Source organism: Telopea speciosissima, chromosome 2 (genome assembly GCF_018873765.1).
Source record: "Telopea speciosissima isolate NSW1024214 ecotype Mountain lineage chromosome 2, Tspe_v1, whole genome shotgun sequence".
NCBI classification, from domain to species: domain Eukaryota; kingdom Viridiplantae; phylum Streptophyta; class Magnoliopsida; order Proteales; family Proteaceae; genus Telopea; species Telopea speciosissima.
This window is the reverse complement of record NC_057917.1, coordinates 37,527,549-37,542,948: the sequence shown is the minus strand read 5'-3', so window position 1 is coordinate 37,542,948 and position 15,400 is coordinate 37,527,549.

Below are 15,400 nucleotides of genomic sequence, written 5' to 3'. Positions count from 1 at the left end.
CCCAGATTGCATTCATTCCCTTTCTTGTGTTGAGCAAATTGGTCACAAAATCCAGGGTAATCCTTTCCCATTTCCACTCCAGAATTGGAAGCAGTTGTAGTAGTCCATATGGTATATGTCTCTCTGCCTTTATCTGCTGACAGGTGAGGCATTTAGACAAGTACAAGGCTACAGACTGTTTCATCTTGATCCACCAATAATATCTCTTCAGATCCTTATACATTTTTGTGCTGCCCGGGTGTATTAAGTAGGGTGAGTTGTGCACTTCCTTGAGAATCCGATCTTGCACATCATAGCCATCTGGCATGCACATCCTATCCCTGCATTTCAATGCCCCATCATTGGCTATCGAGAAATCGAGGTCCTTATGAATTTCTTGCTTTATCTCCTAAATGGTCTTTGCTAGCTCGGGGTCTCTGGCTTGCTCCTCAATTATTTCTTCTCGGATCGACGGTTGTATGTCCATAGATGCCAGCTGAATAGTCGTTCCCTCGATCATGAGTTCCAAATCGAATTTTTGAGCTTCTTCTATAAACTGTTCGCTAACAACCAAGGAAGCGAGGGATGCAGTTTGGGATTTCCTACTAAGTGCATTTGCCACTACGTTGGCCTTACCAGGGTGGTATTGAATATTACAGTCATAGTCCTTTACCAATTCTAAGCACTGCCTTTGTCTCATGTTTAATTCCTTCTGGGTGAAGAAACACTTCAGGCTCTTGTGGTCGCTGAAGATTTTGCTCTTGTCACCATAAAGATAATGCCATCAAATTTTTAAAGCAAAAACTACCGTAGCCAACTCTAGGTCATGAGTGGGGTAGTTCTTCTCGTGGTCCTTCAACTGCCTTGAAGCGTAGGTGACCACCTTTCCTTTCTGCATCAGTACACTACCCAATCTTGTTTGAGACGCGTCTGCGTACACAACCATGCCACCGGTGCCATATAGAATGGTTAGCATAGGTGCCGCCACTAATCGATTTCTCAGTTCTTGGAAACTTTTCTCACAAGCATCAGTCCATTCAAACTTTGCACCCTTCTTCATTAGCTTTTTCATTGGTGCCAAGATGCGTGAGAAATTTTCAATGAATCAACAATAATACCCAGCTAATCCTAGGAAACTACGGATCTCTATGGCGTTCTATGGAGTCTCCAACCCGAGAATTGTCTCTACCTTATCTGGGTCTACTTTGATACCTTCCTAGGTGATGATATGTCCCAAGAATCCAATCTAGTGGAGCAAAAATTCACACTTGCTGAATTTGGTGAACAATTGGTATTCCCTTAATCGCTATAACATGAACCTAAGGTGTTGAGCATGTTCCTCTTCACTTTTGGAGTAGACTAGGATATCGTCGATGAATACGATGACATACTTGTCTAGTATGTCATGGAATACCCCGTTCATCATGTCCATAAACGCAACTGGGGTGTTGGTTAATCTGAATGACAACACCAAGAATTCATAGTGTCCATATCGGGTTCTTAATGCCGTATTATGAATGTCACTACCCTTGATCTTCAATTGATGGTACCCAGACCTGAGATCAATTGATCGAATAGGTCATCAATGTGTGGCAGTGGGTATCGGTTCTTGATTGTGAGTTTGTTTAGCTCCCGATAGTTGATGCACATCCGTATGCTTCCATCCTTCTTCTTCACGAACAACAAAGGTGCTCCCCAAGGAGACACGCTTGGTCGAATAAGTCCTTTCTTCAGTAAATCTTGCAACTGAATCTGTAGCTCTTTTAGCTCTACATGTGCCATTCTATAGGGTGCTTTGGATACAAGGGCTGCATCAGGAACTAGGTCGATCACGAACTTCATTTCTTAATCAGGTGGTAGCAGAGTCAGATCTTTCAGAAAAACATCGAGAAACTCCCTAACAACATCGAGTTCCTCTAATGGCCTAATCTTTACCTTGGTGTCCATTACTGTGGCCAAATAGCCCTGACATCCTTCGTCCAGCAACTTTTGTGCTTGGAGGGCAGGTAAGGCTATCCTCTTAGGTTCCTTTGTCGGTTCACTTTGATAGGTGAAAACCGAGCTGTCCTTCATCTTAAATAAAATCTTCTTCTCTGCACACATGACATTTTCCCAATAGGTGGGCAGCCAATCCATGCCTATTATTACATTAAAATCCTTCATATCAGTCTTGATCAGGCGAGCTGTCACGTTCTTCCCATAGATTTCCACTAGACAGGGGTCATAAACTTCCTTTAGACTCACTACGCTTGCAGTCGGAGTGTTAACTACTAAATCATGCCCTATGTCCTTTGGCTGGATGGTCATCCTATCCGCAAAAGCAATAGATACGAAAGAGTGGGATGTGCTTGAGTCGAACAACACTCATGCTGGAGCAGATGATATAATCATGGTACCTAGGGTTTATATAAAGATAATGATGCAATCAAATTTCCTGCACCCAATTGGTTTGGTTCCTATAATTTAGTAGTGTTATAAGCACATACCTATCATTACTTCTAGGTTTGCCTCCGCTTCTTCATTGGTTAGTTCGAACACCTTTCCTCGTGTCCGATTGTCCTGGGGCTAAAAGGGTCAAACAAAAGACTGGATCGACAGGTAAAAGTTGTATCTGCGGTTCGCACAATCTCTAGCTAGGTGCCAAGCTTTGTTGCATACAAAGCATTTGTTGGATAGTGTAGAAGGGGAAGAGGCCTGGCCCGCTTGGCTCATCATTGGGTTGTTGCATGGCTAGGAGTGGGTTGAGCATACTGAGCAGTTCGATTGTAAACAAGATGGAAAGGTTGAGGAGTTAGGCTCATTTCCTATCGTCAATACTGTATCGGATTGAGGCTTGAGCTAGTCCCCTAAAATGCCTTGTTTGGCCACCTAAAATTCTGATAGTTACTAGGCCTTTTGCCCAATCTAGGCGACGCAGTGGTCTTCTCCTTTAGTCTATCCTCCAGGGTCTTTGCCTTAACGACCATCTATACATAGTGTTGAATGTCTAGGACTGACAGAGTGGATTTGATCTCCGGCTTGAGTCCTTTCTTAAATTTCTTCATCTTGCTAGCTTCTCCCTTCATGTGCTCCAGTGCAAAATGGAACAAATCCTCAAATTGCTGCTGGTAATCTAGCACGGTCTTCGATCCCTGTACGAGGGTAGAGAATTCAGCTTCCTTCTTGTCTCTGAAACTCTCGGGAAAGTAATTCTTAAAGAAAACTTCCTTAAACTGATCCCAAGTAGGGTTGGGATGAACTGCTTCTTAGGTCACATGGCCTTCCACCATGCTTCTGCCTCATTTTGCAGTTGGTACCCAGTGCCTATCAATTTCTGAGCATCGGTATACTCGAGTATGTCAAATGCTTGTTCTAAGGCGCTAATCCATCTCTCTGGTTGCATCGCCTTAGAATTAAGCTTGGAGAACATAGGCGGCTGGAGTTTCTTGAATCTCTCTATCACTTTAGTTGTGGAGCTTTCTATCTCGTGTTGAGGCACAGGTGGTGGAAATTGCAGGGGCCGATTGGGTGGTGGTGGTGCTGCTCACTGCTACATTATGGTCATTGTTTGCACAAAATAATAACCGAAAGCGTACGGATCAATCGTAGCTATGGGTTGAACTCAAGGAGATGTACGTCACACTATTTTACTTACTTAAAAGCAATGCAAAGTGAACCAAATTAAAGTGTTAAATTAAACTAATTAAACTAACAAAAATTAATGCATCCTAACTCACAAGCATCTAGTGAATTGAATTGGCGTCCTAACACACAAGCATCTAACCTATCAATACTAACGCGGATTCGAAGGAATAAATTACAGCCACACATCATGACCACATAAAAAAAATCAAAAGAAGAGATTAGAGAGGGAGAATGAGATTAAGAGATTAGAGATGTAAAACCCGAAGGGGCTTGAACCGGATTGAAATTGCTTACTTCTCATACTTGAAATGGTGCTACCAAATTTCTACCAAAGTTGAAAGTGCATGAACTAATTAGGCTTTGCATGAATATAGTTGAAGAAGCTTGAACACTTGAACAATCCTTGCATGACTTCACTGGACCTTTGAGGGATGCAGGGAATGCTCAATAGGATACCACGTCCGATCCACCATATAGTGTCATCATGCCATTGAAATAGTTGATATGGTCATTAGGTTGGTGGTACCACTGCAGAATTCAAAGGTAGGCAACCTAAACCTGGATGGCAGTGAGGCTGACATGATCTCTTCTGAGAAAGGGTGTTGTCCAGGGATTGAGTGTGTCTCACTTTTGGTTTGCTTCTTCAACCCTTCCAGTTTCTCATCCAATTCTTGGAGTCTTTTGTCTAACTCTTCATCCCGTGCTTGTTCCCCACGCCTTACTAGTTGTTCGCTGCGAGCTCGCTCACGTCCTCTCCTGGAAGTCCCCTCCCGCCTTGACTGTTGGAGGGATGGTGAGGGGTCACGCCGTGATGAATCCTGTCTTAAACGCGAGGGGGTTCCTTCACGGTAAGTTCGGCTTCACTCTGGTGTATGACTTCCTCCTAGTCGACCATCAAACACCGATCTCTGAATGGACCCTTTAGGGTTAGGTACCACGGATCAGTGTGATGGTGTTCTCCCCTATTCTGACTGTGCTGAAAGGTCCACCGTTCTCCCCCTAGGATGGGAAGGCTCTCCCCGCTGTCTGGTGTGCCTCTCTGACCTGTCACCCTTGGGAGGTGTCCTCCTGGGGCTCTGCTCCTGTCGAGGGTCCGTCCTACAATGGTGTGATGTTGCACGCTGCCTCAAGTAGTCACGGAAGAGTTGTTGGTCATGGAGGATCTGTCGCTGTAGGTCATTGATCTGACCCCTAATTGCTGGGGCATTGGGGTTAGGTACTACCTCCACCACCACTTCGTTGTTGGGTTCGACCATCGCAACTTGATCATCATCTAGGATCTCCCACTCCAGAGAGATATGGTCCTGGTTATTGACTCTGCGATGTGAGCTCTTTAAAGGAGGTGATCCATTCCACTCTCTCGGGGCATTATTGGTGGAGGGAGCGGTCTTCCTGCATGCCATGATTGATCAGTGATGGAAATAAGCTAGTAAAGGTAATAGCTAGCGTCGTTCCCACAGACAGCGCCAATCTATTGCATCGAGAAATTGCTCAGCGGTCCTTCGAGTGCCGTAACCTGCACAAGACCCTGGGTGGCAAAGGAGAACCGATGTGGTTCTGGCCTAGGGCTCTCCGATGCCTAAGTTAGATCTCTCTGAGCAAACAAATGAGTAAATAGTAGAATTCAAGATCCCCCGATGGGGTAGAGTACCTTCCCTTTTATAGTAGTACGTGGCGGTGTGGAGAGTCCCAATTAATGCAGTGTGGCCTTTGTGGTGGATAGAGTCCTTGGGCATCAGGGCTCATCCTTGATTGGTTGTCTTCCCACAAGACATGGTGTCCTTGATAGACTTGGTATCCTTGATGGATAGACTGTAGATAGATTCTGGGTGTTTGAGTCCATTGTGGGTACGTTGACTGATAGGCGGTGGCCTAGAGTCCTGGAGATAGTGTACGTCTTGCAATTGGAGGTGGGGCCTAGAGTCCGTTGTGTCTGTCCATGTGCATAGGTCTGCGCCAAAAGAGGGGGGTTTGCCCAAGGGGAGCTTTCGCAGGGGGAGTTCCCACAAATTGCCCAAGGGGGAGTTCGCCCAAGTGGGGGAGCTCACCCAAGAGGGGTTCGCCCAAATGGGGGGTGTTCACCCTGCCTTGCCTGGTCCTGCCACGTGGCGGTCTCCGATTAGTTAGCTTTGTTTGGGGTTCACCCGCAGCAAAGCATAAGGATCCTGGCAGCCCCACCATCTCTTACACTATAGGCAATACCACTATTGATCATGCCTTATTGGACCTTGGTGTAAGTGTGAACCTCTTACCCTTTCATGTCTACCAATAACTGGGATTGGGAGAACTGAAACCCACCAAAATCACTCTTCAACTTGCAGATCGGTCGGTTAAAGTTCCTAAGGGAATGATTGAGGATGTCCTATTAAAGGTTGGGGAATTTATTTTTCCTGTGGACTTTATTATTTTAGATACCCAACCTACTGCCAACTTCAAGGACCAAATCCCTATCATCTTGGGTAGACCATTCCTAGCTACCAGTAATGCTTTAATCAATTACAGGAATGGTCTCATGAAATTATCTTTTGGCAATACTTCTATTGACTTCAATATGTTTAGGTTGGGCAAGTAGCCTGATATGGATGAAGAGGTGCATATGCTTCAAGGATTTCTCGATGATATTGATACGTTCTTTGAGATTGATTTTGATTCGGGATTTCAAGAATGTATGTAAAAATTGGAGGGTGTTGATGATACCTCCTTATCTGAGGTCTGGAGTATCCAACCACCTTTGGAGCCCCTTGGACCCCTATCCACCTCCATTCCCAAACCCTCTATTATTGAGCCCCCCACATTGGTGTTGAAGGCATTGCCCTCCAACCTCAAGTATGCCTTCCTAGGACATGATCATACTCTCCCTATTATTATTGCTTCTGATTTGACTTCTATTCAGGAAGAGAGTTGATTAAGCTTCTAAAGGACCATAAGGAAGCCATAGGTTGGATCATGTCTGACATCAAAGGTATTAGCCCCTCCATTGTTCAACATCATATACATCTGATGGAGAGTTCCAAACCTTCTAGGGAACCCCAAAGGAGGGCTAATCCTGTGATGAAAGAGGCAATCAAGAAAGAGATCCTAAAGTGCTTGGATCATGGCATCATTTATCCTATTTCTGATAGCCAATGGGTGAGTCCTGTGCAGGTTGTGCCTAAGAAAGGAGGAGTCACTGTAGTTGAGAATGGCAATAATGAGTTGATTCCAACCCGTATCCAAACGGGATGGAGAGTGTGCATTAACTACATGAAATTGAATGCGGCAACATGGAAGGACCACTTCCCCTTGCCTTTTATTGATCAGAAGTTAGAGAGACTGGCCATGGATATTATTGTTATCTTAATGGTTATGCAGGCTATAACCAAATTCCTATTGCTCTAGAGGACCAACACAAGATCACTTTCACATGCCCTTATGGAACTTTTGCTTACCGGTGTATGCCTTTTAGGCTTTGCAATGCCCCTGCTACATTCCAAAGGTGCATGATGAGTATCTTTTCTGATATGGTAGAGCATTTCTTAGAGGTGTTTATGGATGATTTTTCTATTCATGGCTCTACCTTTTCTAATTGCTTGCATCATCTCTCTTTGGTTCTCAAAAGATGCATAGAAAAGAACTTGGTCTTGAATTGGGAGAAGTGCCACTTTATGGTGAAACAAGGCATAGTTCTTGGTCACATTGTGTCCAAAGAGGGGATTAAGGTTGATAGATCTAAGGTGGACCTCATTACCAATTTACCACTACCCAAGAGTGTGAAGGACATTAGATCTTTTCTTGGCCATGCAGGTTTTTACAGAAGATTCATCAAGGATTTTAGCCAGATAACTAGACCTCTCACTTCCCTTTTAGCAAAGGATTGCCCATTTGATTGTTCTCCTGAGTGTCATAAGAGTTTTGAGCAATTGAAAAGAGCTTTGACCTCAGCCCCCATTATACAAGCTCCAAAATGAACAGTGCCATTTGAGCTTATGTGTGATGCCTCTGATTTTGCTATAGGGGTTGTTCTTGGGCAAAGAATCAGCAACTTGCCCCATGTGATTTATTATGCTAGTAGGACTCTTGATGATGCACAACTTAATTATACAACCACTGAGAAAGAATTTTTAGCTGTTGTGTTTACTTTAGAGAAATTTAGGCCCTACTTGGTTGGATCACATGTTATTGTTTACACTGACCATGCAGCTATCAAATATCTTGTGCAGAAGAAAGATGTCAAGGCTCGTCTCATTAGGTGGGTCCTTTTGTTGCAAGAATTTGATCTTAAAATTAGGGATAAGAAAGGGTGTGAAAATTTAGTTGCAGACCATCTATCCCGGTTGCCTAATTCTTTGACTGTTGATTTTTCAGTCAACGAGAACTTTCCTGATGAGTATCTGATGGCAGTGTCTAGTGAACCATGGTTTGCTGATATTGTCAATTATCTGGTTACAGGTGTGACACCTGCACATTGGTCCACTAAAGATAAGATTAATTTCTTTTGATAGGTTAAATATTTCTTTTGGGACGATCCTTATCTTTTTAAGACTTTTCCGGATCAGGTAATCCGGAGATGTGTTCCTGATGATGAGCAACAATCTATCTTATCCTTTTACCATAATTAGGCTTGTGGAGGCCACTTTGGGCCCAATAAGACAGCGGCCAAGGTTCTACAGTGTGGATTTTATTGGCCTAGTCTGTTTAAAGATGCTTTTACTTATTGTAAGACATGTCCTTCATGCTAATCCTTAGGGCGTCTTGTTAAATCCGTGCCCAAAACCCGGTTTGAAACGCGATCTGACCACCAGTCTGGTTTAAACCTTTTGTGTAGAACCAAGAGTGGAGTACGCTCGTGAACTGTGGGTCATAATACTCAAGCCATCACACGAGATTGTCGACCGTGAAACAGGGGAAGTCCTCGAGGAAAGATCCACCGTCAGAGAAAGGGGGAAAATCGTCCACGAAAGCATATTCTTGGAATTCCCTTATGATAGGGATCCGCGGGGCCCGCACCTGAATCGCCCTTATCCACTTAGCGATGATTGGGAGTAAGTCACTATCCGAATAATTCATGCCTATGCATGACCATTAATAAGCATAAGAACTAGAATGGGCTTGGGCTTAGGAGCTTAGTCTCTTTCTAATTATAACTAGAACTTAGGACATGGGCCATGGGCCATGGGCCCAAGTGGATCCAATGGCCCAATGACTTAAACTAGACCTTGGGCTTATACCTAACCAAACAAGCTCCTAAACAAATGGACCTAAGGACTTGAGACTAACCAAACAAGACCTAATGCCGAGATGGGTTATTAAAGACCCAAAACTACTATTCACCTCACATTTCAATCCTAAATCGTGGAGAGGAGAGGAGAAAAAGAAAGAAGAAGAAAGAGAAGAAGAAAGAAGAGGAAGAAAGAAGAAGAAAGAAGAAGAGGAAGAAGGAAGGAGAAGGGAGAAGTATGGTGGAGCACAAGCTATCATCATCAACCCTTGGTGAGTCTCTTTCTCTCTCTCTCTCTCTCTCTCTCTCTCTCTCTCTCTCCATCTCTCTTTCCCTAATTCTATTACCTAGGGTTTGAATTGGTTGAGCACACCTTGAGTGCTCCATCTACTCAATTAGAAGAGCCATTAATGGCAAATCCTTGATGTTTAACTATGAAGCACCTAACCCTACCTTAAACCCATTCACCCTTCTCCATTTATGAACCCTAAGTTGGGGATTTACCTCCATTTATGGGTTTTACCAACCCTCATGGAAGACCGTAGATGTGTGGGTTTGAGGGGTGTTAAATAACATTGATTAAAGACCCTTTCAAAACCCCAATACCCAAACCCATGAGTTTTCTTTCCATATGTATTTTAATGGAGGAAAACCTAATCGATCATGGGGTTTACAAACCCATGTTGGGTGTGTGCTATGGCACCTTGGTTGGAGTTGTTCTCATGGCCAAAGAGACCCCTAAAAAACCCCAAAGAATACCCCATTTTAGCCCAAGACTTTGGGGCTGCAAAACCATTCTCGGAATGGCATGAACAGCAAGACTGGCACGTGGACAGGCACATGCAAGTGCCAGTCCCTGAGAAACTAGATCTGCCGGTGGGAAGTCTGAGAGGGACAGGCACATGGACAGGCACATGCAAGTGCCAGTCCCTGAGAAAGATCTGCCGGTGGGAGGTCCGAGAGGGACAGGCACATGGACAGGCACATGCAAGTGCCAGTCCCTGAGAACCTAGATCTGCCGGTGGGAAAGTCCGAGAGGGACAGGCACATGGACAGGCACATGATATAGCCTTGCTGTATGTGCCGGTCCCCTATTTTAGCCTTGTTTGATAACTTATGGGGCCCAACTCTTCTAGCCCTAAGGCACTAATCTCTCCCCACGTTGTACACTCTCTTTAGGTTGACTGACCCGGCTCGGGGGCGTATTAGTACGTGGGACAGTGTACTTGGCATCGAACGCCGATTTGAAGAGCTCCGTACTGACGATTGACTGAGAATCAGGTGAGTGAGTTAAGCAAACGTCTTAATTTATGGAATGTTTATGTGTCGTGTCTTGCGAATGCCATTCATGCATGTGTGCTATAATATATAATTATTGGTAAGATATAGGACGATATAAATGTTTAGATGTTGATAGGACTTTACATTCTTGTCTTGCGATATTATTTATTTTATTGCACTATGGTGCGAATGGTATTGGATTTAGTTATGGGACTCGGGTGCCGGTTGGTGCTGGACCTGAGGATTCCATAATATGGACTCACTCATGGCATGTAGATCTAGGGCTTGAGCGGGATCCAAGTGCCGGTGGGTCTTGGGCTTGAGATTGCCGTACTTGAAATTGCATTAGAGTTGTCCATTGCATTAGGTGGAAACGGGATGGTGACCGACCGACTGCCTTCGGTATTCACATCTCGTACTTGTATACGTACGTATGGGCTAGAGGGGCGAGAGGATAGCCGGCCGACCGTATTTCGGTATCTATGGACTCGGCCTCTGGCCTATGCACATGCGTACCTCACTCATACAATAGGTGAATGCTGGCTAGGATAAATGTTTACCCAGTACTATGACCCTTACCAACAGGGGGTTAGGTGTCGGTCAAATCCGTGGGTTCCGACCGTTATTCGGGTATACCCACCCGGGAAGTTCGGGCGCCAACCGTATTTTGGGCCGAACGCCAGGACGGGATTTGACTCGGGGGTTTGCGTATATCTCTTGGTGGAGACCGGTACAGCAGGCTTCCAGCGCGACTCGGGTTTGTCATCGCCGGTATACCATCCGTTTATGGTACCGATGTCGGGGATGCTACCTAAGGTGTTGCTATAGTACTATACCTGACTTAGTTGTGTGTTAGGTGGATAACAATAAAACTATACATCATCATTCATTCATGTAGCATGATTGTAAATTGTATGTGATGTACGGTCTACCTTGGTGGTATGGGACACCTTGGTATCCGTCCATCATGTATGGTTTGCAGTCAACCCCATTCATTATTATTATTGTGTATGCTTGTGTGGCTTAGCCACTCATTGGGCTCAGTTGGAGCTCACTCCTCGAGGAAACATATTTTTTTAGTTGATGCAGGTACATTCGAGCATGACGGCACGGAGTTCAAGACTCCTGATGAAGGTCATGAAGAGTGGTGGACTTCGGAGTATGAGGATCATGGACCGGAGTGCTACTGTGAGATGTGTTCCACGAGGGAACAGTGATTCTTGGCTGGTGGCCATCTTTTGTTACACTTTGATAAACTATTTTCTGATTCAAAGGTGTATTCTTTTATTCCTTTCTTGATAAGTGTATTTATTATACAGTGATAATACATAGATCCTGATTAGAACCCATTGATATGAAGGGGTAAATTTGAATAGACAATATTTTATATGCTATCACCTAGCTTCTGCTAACTCTGATGTTATTAATATTAATCCTTTCCTTTTACCTATTATTTGTCGTTGTGAATGAGTTAGTCTTGGGTACTGCATCAGTGATTCTGGTGGTTAGAGAGCGTATTGGTACGCTCCAATTGCATTCCCCTTTGGTTCAGGAATGGGGGTGTGACAGCTTGGTATCAGAGCGTGATGCTCTACCTCATGGACTAACTCAGTGTTCACACGACCCGATTTACTCTAAATTAGGGTTAAATATTAAAAGCCTTAACCATAAACAAGAATCAGTACAACAAGGGAGAATATATAAATTTTGCTGATAGAACAATGCTTTGATAATACAAATAAAGGTAGGAGACTTCTATAGAACATAAACCAGTTTAGAAATGAAGAAAAGATGAGAAACTACATACTAAACCCTAGGAGTTACAAAAAAAAAAAAAAAAAAAAAAAAAAAAGAAAAAGGATATATACTAAGGTTTATGAGGGTAAAGTCATGGACAATGATGTAAAATATAATGATAACTGGGATTAGCCTAACCATAAAGAGCTATTGTATATATTAGGAAAATTTATACATTATAGGATTGCTGTTGCATAAGCCCAACGACTTCAAGATACACCAATACCAATAAAAAAATTGGGGCCCTTGGTCTATAAAAATAAATAAATAAATAAATAAATAAATAAATAAATAAATAAAAAATAAAAAATAAAAAAAAAAAGAAGAAAAATTGTGGTTAGGAACATTACGAATAACATTTTGAATAGTGAATCATACCATAAGCAGGTATAGGAACGGGAAGAAGCTTACACATTGAGATGGATTAGCAAATAGCTAATTTATACAAAAGAAAAGCTCACCTGAGCCTTTTCACAAACACCTCAAACTCATCACCTGGGCATTCGTTGCTACGACTGCAACAAGCGGGGGCATATGTCCAAGACTTGCTCGTCGATGCCGTGTATGTGCCAAACCTGCAGGCCATCGGTCCCATGCAACCCGGAGTGTATTCAACATGCTGCGGATGAGGCGAGTCATCATCATGCGCGATGGCAGTACCTTATGTCTATACCTATCACTGTGCACGCATTATTGATTTTAGAGTTTACGACTCAATTTAGTCACCCACGGTCGTTAGTTGTAATTCCAACTTGCGTAAGCTAGCTGTCGGTGAGAGACTTTCCGCAGGACTTGTTACGTAGGCTAATGATTAGGGGGAAATTATCTTTCATTTTTCTCGTGGCCTTAGTGACTGGCCCGGGCTTTCTTTGGGAACCACCTAGAAATTTTGAGTATTGGTCCTAAGTACCCTTAGGTAAGCCTATGGCCCCACATGTCTCTCAGGAGAGCCATTTTTAGGACTTGGTGGTAAATCTACCGGGAATGCTGGGATTGGCTTGGTGTATGGGCCTGATACGTTCAGGGACCTTGTCCAGTAGGAAACCCAAGATTTGTGTCTAGATTCTGAAGGGACGGTGAAAAAATATATATATATATAGGCACGTAGTTGAATCTCGATATGTCTATACACCCACGAACCGATGGATATCTAGAAAGGATAATTTAGGACGGATGCTAGGAGGTATGGATTATATCATGTAGTTGGAAGAGAATGATAGATCTAGCAATTTAAGTTGATGAACAGTATTATATCGGGTGTTAGTGTAGCCAAGTGCAGTCAAGAACTAAAAGGAACTGGAACTGAAGGATTCGACAAAACTTTGCTCAACAATAGATATGAGTGGAGTAATGGGTCCCTGAATGTCCCCTCCGTTATTGGGAGTGAATAGTAGGGATTCCATCAATATTCCAATTCATTCTAAAGCTGAGTTAGGTAGTGGAGGATCGGAAGTGAAAGTCCTCATAGGAACAGCCAGGTAAGCAAAGTAGTACAGCCTTGTGTCATTCAACCCAAAATTTTTGGAGTACAGATACTGGACGAAGTATATGGAAATAGTTGCATCTCTCTATTTCTAGAAGTATAAGCTCAGAGTTTGATTTTCACTGGGTCCTTATATACACTGGACTTTATATTAACTAAATCGGAATTGATTTATACCATTGTGTAAGGTGGATACTATTAGAGGACAAATCAATACAACTTAGTTTAAGCTAAATAACTAAGCAGTCCTGGAGCAGAAGTTGAGCACAGTTTTAACCCCTCTATCCGGCACTATCCAATACCATTTAAGCAAAGCCAATGTGGTGGCAGATGCACTTAGTAGGAAATCACAAACCCTTCCTTGCCAGATTTAACAGTCAATGAGCAGCTTATAGAGGAAGCCAAAAGAATGGGGTTGGAAGTGTTAATTGATGATGCTACTATGTTATTTTTCGCCCTGACAGTACAACCCTCATTGGCAGAGAAGATTAAGGAAGTCCAACCTACCGATGCAGAGTAATCTCATTGATTAAAGGGGCATCTTGTTAATGAGAAGGCGAAGTGCGGTCGAAGTATCCTCACCTATGCAGATACCTAGGTACGTCTCAATTTCGAGGACGAAATTCTTATAAGGTGGGGAGGATGTTAAATCCGTGCCCAAAACCCGGTTTGAAACGCGATCTGACCACCGGTCTGGTTTAAACCTTTTGTGTAGAACCAAGAGTGGAGTACGCTCGTGAACTGTGGGTCATAATACTCAAGCCATCACACGAGATTGTCGACCGCGAAACAGGGGAAGTCCTCGAGGAAAGATCCACCGTCAGAGAAAGGGGGGAAAATCGTCCACGAAAGCATATTCTTGGAATTCCCTTATGATAGGGATCCTCGGGGCCCGCACCTGAATCGCCCTTATCCACTTAGCGATGATTGGGAGTAAGTCACTATCCGAATAATTCATGCCTATGCATGACCATTAATAAGCATAAGAACTAGAATGGGCTTGGGCTTAGGAGCTTAGTCTCTTTCTAATTATAACTAGAACTTAGGACATGGGCCATGGGCCATGGGCCCAAGTGGATCCAATGGCCCAATGACTTAAACTAGACCTTGGGCTTATACCTAACCAAACAAGCTCCTAAACAAATGGACCTAAGGACTTGAGACTAACCAAACAAGACCTAATGCCGAGATGGGTTATTAAAGACCCAAAACTACTATTCACCTCACATTTCAATCCTAAATCGTGGAGAGGAGAGGAGAAAAAGAAAGAAGAAGAAAGAGAAGAAGAAAGAAGAGGAAGAAAGAAGAAGAAAGAAGAAGAGGAAGAAGGAAGGAGAAGGGAGAAGTATGGTGGAGCACAAGCTATCATCATCAACCCTTGGTGAGTCTCTTTCTCTCTCTCTCTCTCTCTCTCTCTCTCTCTCTCCATCTCTCTTTCCCTAATTCTATTACCTAGGGTTTGAATTGGTTGAGCACACCTTGAGTGCTCCATCTACTCAATTAGAAGAGCCATTAATGGCAAATCCTTGATGTTTAACTATGAAGCACCTAACCCTACCTTAAACCCATTCACCCTTCTCCATTTATGAACCCTAAGTTGGGGATTTACCTCCATTTATGGGTTTTACCAACCCTCATGGAAGACCGTAGATGTGTGGGTTTGAGGGGTGTTAAATAACATTGATTAAAGACCCTTTCAAAATCCCAATACCCAAACCCATGAGTTTTCTTTCCATATGTATTTTAATGGAGGAAAACCTAATCGATCATGGGGTTTACAAACCCATGTTGGGTGTGTGCTATGGCACCTTGGTTGGAGTTGTTCTCATGGCCAAAGAGACCCCTAAAAAACCCCAAAGAATACCCCATTTTAGCCCAAGACTTTGGGGCTGCAAAACCATTCTCGGAATGGCATGAACAGCAAGACTGGCACGTGGACAGGCACATGCAAGTGCCAGTCCCTGAGAAACTAGATCTGCCGGTGGGAAGTCTGAGAGGGACAGGCACATGGACAGGCACATGCAAGTGCCAGTCCCTGA